Below are 7,725 nucleotides of genomic sequence, written 5' to 3' on the forward strand. Positions count from 1 at the left end.
ACAAATACTGCGCTATTTCCTTTCCCCATAAACAACTTATTGTTATTACACTAAAATATTTGTTTTCTACTGAGCGCTTGTACTGTCCTTCCATAGCCTGCGTCTCCATTCGCGTGGTTTCACTCCAACTGCGCTTTTCTCTGTCTTGCTCATCGTCAGTGCCCAAAAGATGGCAGCACTCACAGAGGACCAAGGAATTTCCTATGTCCCGAAAGTCGGGACGTCGTCTCCGGGCTCCGCTTTGTGTTCTTCCAGAGCGCCGCCAGCCACATGGAACGAATGAGACTGTGGTGACAAGACAGGGGTGACTGGTGACAGCGGCATTGGCAAGGAGAGCGGGCACATTGATTCGTCGAGTTCCACCTGCGAAGCCTCTAAGGTCATCTTGGCCTGACTGATGCTGGAACTAGGGTCCGTGTGCTTCGGTTGACTGATTGCATCCGTGACGCTGCGGTCCTACTTTCCTCCTGTGCACGATAGGCTGTCCACTGCGAAATCATGAAATGCAGATGCCTCGTTGGAGTTATTGCGACGACCTTTTTCTTGGCGCGTATTTGAGCTCTGCGGCCAACTATTACGATTATGGTAAAAAGTTCTGCGGCGAACTATTTTGATTACGGTAAAGTAGTGCACGTATAGTTACTAGCAGCTATGACGCGGTGTCACTGAGCTGCTCTTTACTATCGGTTTGCCTGGAGCATGCAACACGCTGTGGCACAAAATCTTCCTCGCCTATGCGTTCCGGGAGCCATTGAAACGAGTGCTTCGTTTTCTAGTGGACATAAGCGTGAAGAAATATACTATCTCGATCTCAGTGCGCTATAGATATACCAAACTGCTAGATTCTTTGTCAAGACAAGTTACACTACAGCTTGAAAGGCCGAAAATATGTCACGAAGCTAAACTGATCTCTTTTCAAAACAGACCTAGAAGCCTCAAAGCATGACGTTCTATCTGTCGAATAAAGCTGCCGACGCGGTTTCTCAGCAGAGGGAGAAGGAGGGAAGTCTAAGACAGCTTCTTCAAGCACTCACACGCAAGATGGCCAGCATGTGCATAATTCCCTATTAACGGCAATGAATAAAAATGCGACACATCTTGAGGGTAACTCGAACTACGTTCCTTTTAGACACATCTAAAAATGGGAAGCCTGCCGAGCACTCGGAAGACACCGTGCCGCTCACCCTGTTCAACTGGTTTCAGGAAGCATGAACTGTCGGCGGTGGCCGCAGTGCAGACGCTTGACGTCCGCCTGCGGCGTTTGTCCATGGAGTGGCGCCTCTTTCGGGGAGCGGCCTTCTTCTTCAGGTTTGCTTTGGCCACCGCAGGACCTCTTCCGTCTAGAGCCAGCTGAGAACCCTGCTGGACAGTCTCCTGGTCCTTCGGGCCAGCGACGTGCGGACGAAATTTGAAAATGTCTTCCATGCAGGAAGTCGCGTCGCCGACCTGCGATTCGAAAAGAGCCTTCTTCTTCTTCTGCCCGGTCTCGTGGAGAGCGTTCCAGATGCGTGGCGCGTGTCCCGTGCGTTTTATTCTTCTTCTCCAGTCGAAGGCAATGGCACGTAGCTACGCATTGCCCAGACTTTTCAATGAGTCAGCAGAGCGTAGTACCAGCACTGTGAACGTACTGGCTGCGAAGTGGACGGTGCAAGGTTCCGAAGAGCCGCGTTGCTCTTGACGAATTCATTGTCCTGATAATATTCTTATCAATTCATGTCAAATAATACATCTTAAGTATTTTAAGGGAGGGAAATAAGGATAGGGGCGGTTATTCAATGTCAAAGGCTTGAGTCAGCGACATCTGTGGAGGTAGTTTCATTTAGCGATTTATTGCGGCAAAGAATTTGAGGACGAGATGCTTACGTGTGGTTTTAAGGCAAGTTTTATTTTTTCGGGCACATACTAGTTCTTCTAGATAGCGCTGCTCTCCCAGTCTTTGATAGCCATGAAGCAAGTCTTGTGGTCTGGGAATTGGCAAGTGATGGTGCTCGCGATGTTGGACCAGTAGCCAATTCTGAAAGAAAAGATCGTTCTTTGCGCTTTGGGAGGTCGGCACAGCGGTGGGAGGAGTTATGAGGGAAAAAAACTAGACTGTCACATGTGACATCACTCGGTTGGGACGACTGAGCAGGGTGCATTGCCACGGCGCTTTCCAGTGACGTCAACCGTTAGGTCAGTGTAACTCGCCTCCTCTTCCTCCTCCTTTCTCGTGGTTACCTGCCTCCGGTTACGGCGACCGTTATTACAACTATTCCGGCGCCACTATTGCCACCGCGACGCTAAACCCAGGCTAAATGATGCTAAACGCGGCCTATCTGGAGCGTGATTACATGCCTGTCTTCGTAGTGAAGACGAAGACGCCGTATTGAACGGAAGGCTGACGTGTCCTTGCTAACTGCTGCTATTCGTTGCTTCTTCATTAGTGAGGCTTTTCTACTTGAAGTAGGGGGGGGGTTGTCCAAGGATTAGGTTAAGACGCAGTTCATGTGAACCTGAGGGTGCTTTCTGCTGAGAGATGTTGACCACCCCAGGTAGAGGGTTGGTAGTTTGGGCTGCCGGCTTGCCAGCCCAAAGCCCGCCTTTTGAGCACTTCCAAAAAATGGTATTGATAGAACTCTGGTGGCTCTCGTTCGAATCAGTGAGGGTGCGATCAAAATGAAAACCCCAAACTAATTAAACAGGAGCTAAAATCATTGACAGCCCACTATCTGCAGATCTCTGATGTGCGTTCATTTGGCCGTAGAGGCTTTCTATGCATGTCCTCAGATATCGCTTGGGTAGCAGACTTTCTTCAGTAAAAAAATTTCAGCACACTGCCGGTGAAAGCAATCATTCCCGAACAGCTTGCGTATGTCAAGGGTATTTATTGTACGTGATGTCGACCCAGCATCTTCCCCGCCAGAAATTTTAGAAGAATTTCAGGATGTAGGAGTCGGGCTGCTTCCAGTCTATCGCTGCAGTAGAGAGGTAAACGGCTCGCGTGTTGCTAATGAGTCTGTAATAAAAACTTTTGCTTGCTCTTCCTGGCCTGGTGAACTAAATCTTTGGCCGATTGTATACCGCGTGGACACTCTGCAACCCCGCCCTCTTCAATCCACCAGCTGCTGGGGGTATGGGCATAGCGGCAAAGCATGCAAGTCGGACACCCGCTGCCGTTTATGTGGAGGTCATTCTGCTGATAACTGCATCTCAGAGCAGCCTCATTGTTGCCTCTGGAGCAACAACCACTCAGCTGATGATTACGATTTCGCAAAACGCAGTGAAGAGCGCAGTTTGTTGGATGTCATCAGAGAGAAGCGATGCTCAGGAGCCGATGCTTACGCTGTTCAGAACAGAAAATAGGACTCATACGCTAGCCGTGTGCGCGCTTGTGTTGGGGAGTTTGAGTCCAACTTGACTGCCTCAATTGTGACTTCAGTAGAAAAAACCCTTAATAATGTGGTTGAGAGAAAGTTAAACACTTTTTCTGAGGCGTTGGCTTGTAGCAGCAGAAGTGGCTTAACGGAGCAGGAGCAGCACCAGCCGTCGAAGATGATGACGCCGTAGTACGGTGGAATTGAGCTCGCTCCTCATGCCGGCGTCATGCGCCGTTCGGCTCCCCGGCATTAGACGCTGCAGCACTTCAGCCAGTTAATCATTTCCTTCATCGTGCCGGCATCATACTGATTGGCGCGACAAATTGGTGACCCGGACGTCCGCACGAACACCCTCCCCCACCATAGCCAACGCCGACGACAACGCCTCCGCCATGCTCGGTGACGGACCCTCCAATGCAGTCTCTGCGCGGTCCCTTCGCCTTACCCAGTCCTCACCGGCCGATCCTCAACTCTGGATCGCTCAAGTCAACAGCCAGTTCACTATTGACCGCATCATCACCCAGGCGCAGCAGTTTCATCACGTCGCTGCGTCGCTACCACAGGAGATTGCCGCCGAAGTCCGCGACCTCCTCATAACTCCGCCCGCCTCGGCCCCGTTTGACACGTTGGCTGCTGAGCTTATCAAGCGAACAGCCGTCTCGAAAGAGCTCATCTGCTCCAAAGAACTGGGGGACCGCAAACTAACACAGTGTCTGCGGTGGCTCCAGCTGCTTCTAGGTGACAAGGCTGCCATTTACGACCAAGCCTTCCTGCGTGACGTTTTAGTTCAGTGCTCGCCGTCGTCGGTCTGCCTGGTGCTTGTGCCCGCCCAGGGGTTTCTTTGGAGGAGTTTGCTCAGCTGGCGGATTCCGTTATGGACGTTTCCTACGCCAGCAGTATCCCAGCCTCCCACCCCAACATCATCTCTTAAATCTCTTATCTCCCGCGTGGACCTTCAGAGCCTTCATACGTGACGACTTCCACGCCCAGATCACAGGTATCTCCGACCAAATTGCCTTCCCGTCGCCAGGCCTCACCTTGCCGACGTAGTGCTACCCCACCTCTTCAAACCAGCGAGTGCTGGTATCAACGCACCTTTGGTGAAGCTGCACGTCGGTGTACCCCTTCCTGTCGCATTCAGGGAAACTTCCCACGACACCACTAGAAGCGGTAAGTGGTGTCACCTCAGAGAGCAGCCACTTATTCTTCATACGCGACCACATCTCGGGCCTCCGTTTACTCGTCGACACCGGAGCAGAGGTGAGCGTCCTGCCCTGCAGCATTACATCCTCACTTTCTCGCCGCACTGGCCCATCGCTACAAGCCGCAAACCTCAACCTCATCGCTATGTACGGCGAACATGCTCTCACACTCAATTTGGACCTCCGGCGTGTATTCCGATGGGTTTTCCTCGTCGCGGACGTACGTTACCCAATCCTCGAAGCTGATTTCCTGCGCCACTACAACCTGCTGGTCAACATGCACAGCAAGTGTCTCGCAGACGGCACGACGAACCTCTCTGTTCTGGGCCTCCGTCTTCGAGAACCGCTTGCCAGTATACCCAGCCCACACCAGTCGGCCTGCGAGATCCTCCTGGATGAATGCCCTTCTCTGCTTCGTCCTTCCAACTTCTTACTGCCCTTCAAACGCCAGGTCACGCATCACATAGTGACCACTGGCCTGCCCACGCACACTCGAGCCCGTCGCCTTGCTCCAGGCCGTTTACAGATCACCCGCAACGATTTCGAACAAATGCTGGTGCTCGGCATTATTCGACCTTCATCTAGCCCATGGGCGCCCCCTCTACACATGGTAGCGAAAAAATCCCCAGGGGACTGGCGTCCCTGTGGTGATTACCGCGCCCTAACAACGCTACCGTTCCGGACCGTTATCCCCTACCTCACATCGCGGATTTTGCCGCCGGTGTGCGTGGCGCTACAATTTTCTTTAAAACCGATCTCGTCAAGGCCTACCACCAAATCACTGTAGAACCATCCGATGTACCTAAAACTGCAATCATCACACCATTCGGCATCTTCGAATACCTCCGCATGCTCTGTAACTCTTGCCAGACATTTCAACGGTTCGTGGACACAGTTACAAGGGGTCTACCCTTCTGCATGGCCTACATCGATGACCTCCTCGTATTCAGCCGCGAAATGGAGCTGCACTTGCAACACCTCCGGCAGCATTTCAACGTCTCTCTTCTTATGGCCTGATCATCAACAGAGCAAAATGTGAAATCGGCAAGTCGGAGCTCGACTTCCTTGACCACCGTGTCAACAGCTCCGGCATCCGGCCTCTCCCATCAAAAGTCCAGGTCATTCAAGACGTTCCTCAGCCTGCCTCAATCCTCAAGGTGAGTGAATGTTTCGGCCTTATCAAGTTTTATCGCCTTTTCATCCCTCACTGTGCTGCACTCCTCAAATCACTGACGGACATGCTTCAAGGCAAGAAAACAAATTTTGCACAACTGACATGGTCTTCAGCTCCTCTGGATTCTTTCCAGGCCGCCAAATCGAATCTATCCGGCCTCGCTTTCCTTGCACATCCGCGCCCTGATGCACCCCTACGCCTCATGACCAACGCCTCCGACTCCGGCACCTCCTTGAAGTTCGGAAATTCCGCATCGTCACCGACCACAAACCACTTATTCTTGCCATCCAATCGGGGAGCGGTAAATTCTCGCCTCGTGAAGTTCGTCACCTTTCGTACGTGGCAGAATTCACGACCGGCGACAGACATGTGCAAGGTGTTGACAATGCCCCGGCGGATGCTTTGTCACGTGTTACTGCTTCCCTCGCCTCTGCTGCTCCACCACTCAACCTCGACATTGCCGCGCTCGCAAAAGCGCAGCAACATGACTTGGAAGTTATGGACCTTTGCAAGAACCATCGTTCTCTGGTTCTGCGTGAAACTCTCCTCCCTTCGTGCCCCGTCCCCATCATCTGCGACACTTCGGCCGGCACTCCGCGTCCTTTGGTGCCCTCTGCCTTTCGTCGTCTTGTCTTCGACGCCCTCCACAGCTTGTCTCATCCCGGAATTCGCGCTACGCAGCACCTTCTCACAAAACGCTACGCCTGGCCCGCCGTCAACGAGGACGTGCGCGGCTGGGGCTGTGCCTGCCTGGCTTGCCAGCAGTATAAACTCAGCGACACACTACCTATCCCTTCGGCTCGTTCCCTCTGCCGTCAGCCCGTTTTGACAACGTCCACATCGATATCCTGGGTCCCTGGCCACCTTCCGCTGGACAATCATATATTCTTACTTGCATCGATCGGTTCATTCGCTGGCCCGAAGCGTTCCTCGGCCTGACGCCACCAGTGCCACCATCGCCAGAACCTTCCCCCGGCTGGGTCTCCCGGTACGGAGTTTCCTCGACTATCACCACTGACCGTGGTGCCCAGTTTGAATCTTCACTTTTTCATAAGCTTATGACTTTACTTGGAACTTTCCCAATTAGAACTACTGCTTACCATCACATCGCCAACGGTATGATCGAACGTTTCCATCGTTCGCTAAAAACATCCCTGGAAGGCCAACTCGACACCACGCACTGGACTGCCTCCCTACCACTAGTTCTGGTCAGTCTCCGTGCTACACTGAAACAAGATCTTCGTTGCACTCCGGCAGAACTTGTCTTAGGCTCACTCCTCCGTCTTCCTGCTGAATTTTTCGAATCTACCGATTCGTCTACAAGTCTCAACCCTACCGGGAACGCTGGTGATAGGATTGAGCGGACGCAGCTTGCCTGCGCTCCGTGGATTTCTCGTCCTGTGCGCGCAAGATCCATTCGCAGTTCCACATTTTTGTCCGGATCAGACGTATAACGTCGAGGATTACTCGTGGATACGCTTTGATCCCAAGAAGTGACTTTCTTGGCATTATGCGGGACTTTAAAGCCCAAGCCAAAACGTGGGATCGCTGAGCCTCGCAAGCACTTCGGCACCGGGCCCGGCGTCCGTTGCTGCGTTCGGCCTGACCAGCGAGCAGCTACTGCGCTACGGCTTCGACGCTGGATGTGGACCACACCCATGGCTACGACCCCGAGTCTGGAGGATTCGGAAGTGTTCCGAGCAGCAGGAAACAAGACGAGGGGACCTTTGATAATTCACAGCCAGAACCTGGATGGAAGACGATATACCTCAGGGCAGGACAGCGTGCACAAGGGCACGATGACGACCAGAAGTCACCAGCAGCAGATCCCACGAGCAGCAAAAGGCCACCGAGACTGCCTGACCTCGACAAGTATGAAATTAAAGTGATTATCAAGCCGAAAGACCGTTTGGACCTAAAAATGTGGGGTGGGAGTGTACACCCACTTAACGTCGCGTTCGAAAACGCGTTACGTGGCAAGACGCTACGCGCC

General features: G+C 52.7%; 1 long non-coding RNA gene across 1 annotated transcript; it reads right to left on the reverse strand.

The window, feature by feature from the left end:
• Positions 1–102: 102 nt before the first annotated feature.
• Positions 103–1,425, reverse strand: LOC144124009 (uncharacterized). Its single transcript, XR_013313143.1, has 2 exons — positions 1,185–1,425; positions 103–488 (listed from the first exon to the last, which is right to left on the reverse strand). It is a non-coding gene; the product is annotated as an uncharacterized LOC144124009 (long non-coding RNA).
• Between the last annotated feature and the right edge of the window lie 6,300 nt (positions 1,426–7,725).

This window comes from Amblyomma americanum, chromosome 3 (genome assembly GCF_052857255.1).
Source record: "Amblyomma americanum isolate KBUSLIRL-KWMA chromosome 3, ASM5285725v1, whole genome shotgun sequence".
Taxonomy (NCBI): Eukaryota; Metazoa; Arthropoda; class Arachnida; order Ixodida; family Ixodidae; genus Amblyomma; species Amblyomma americanum.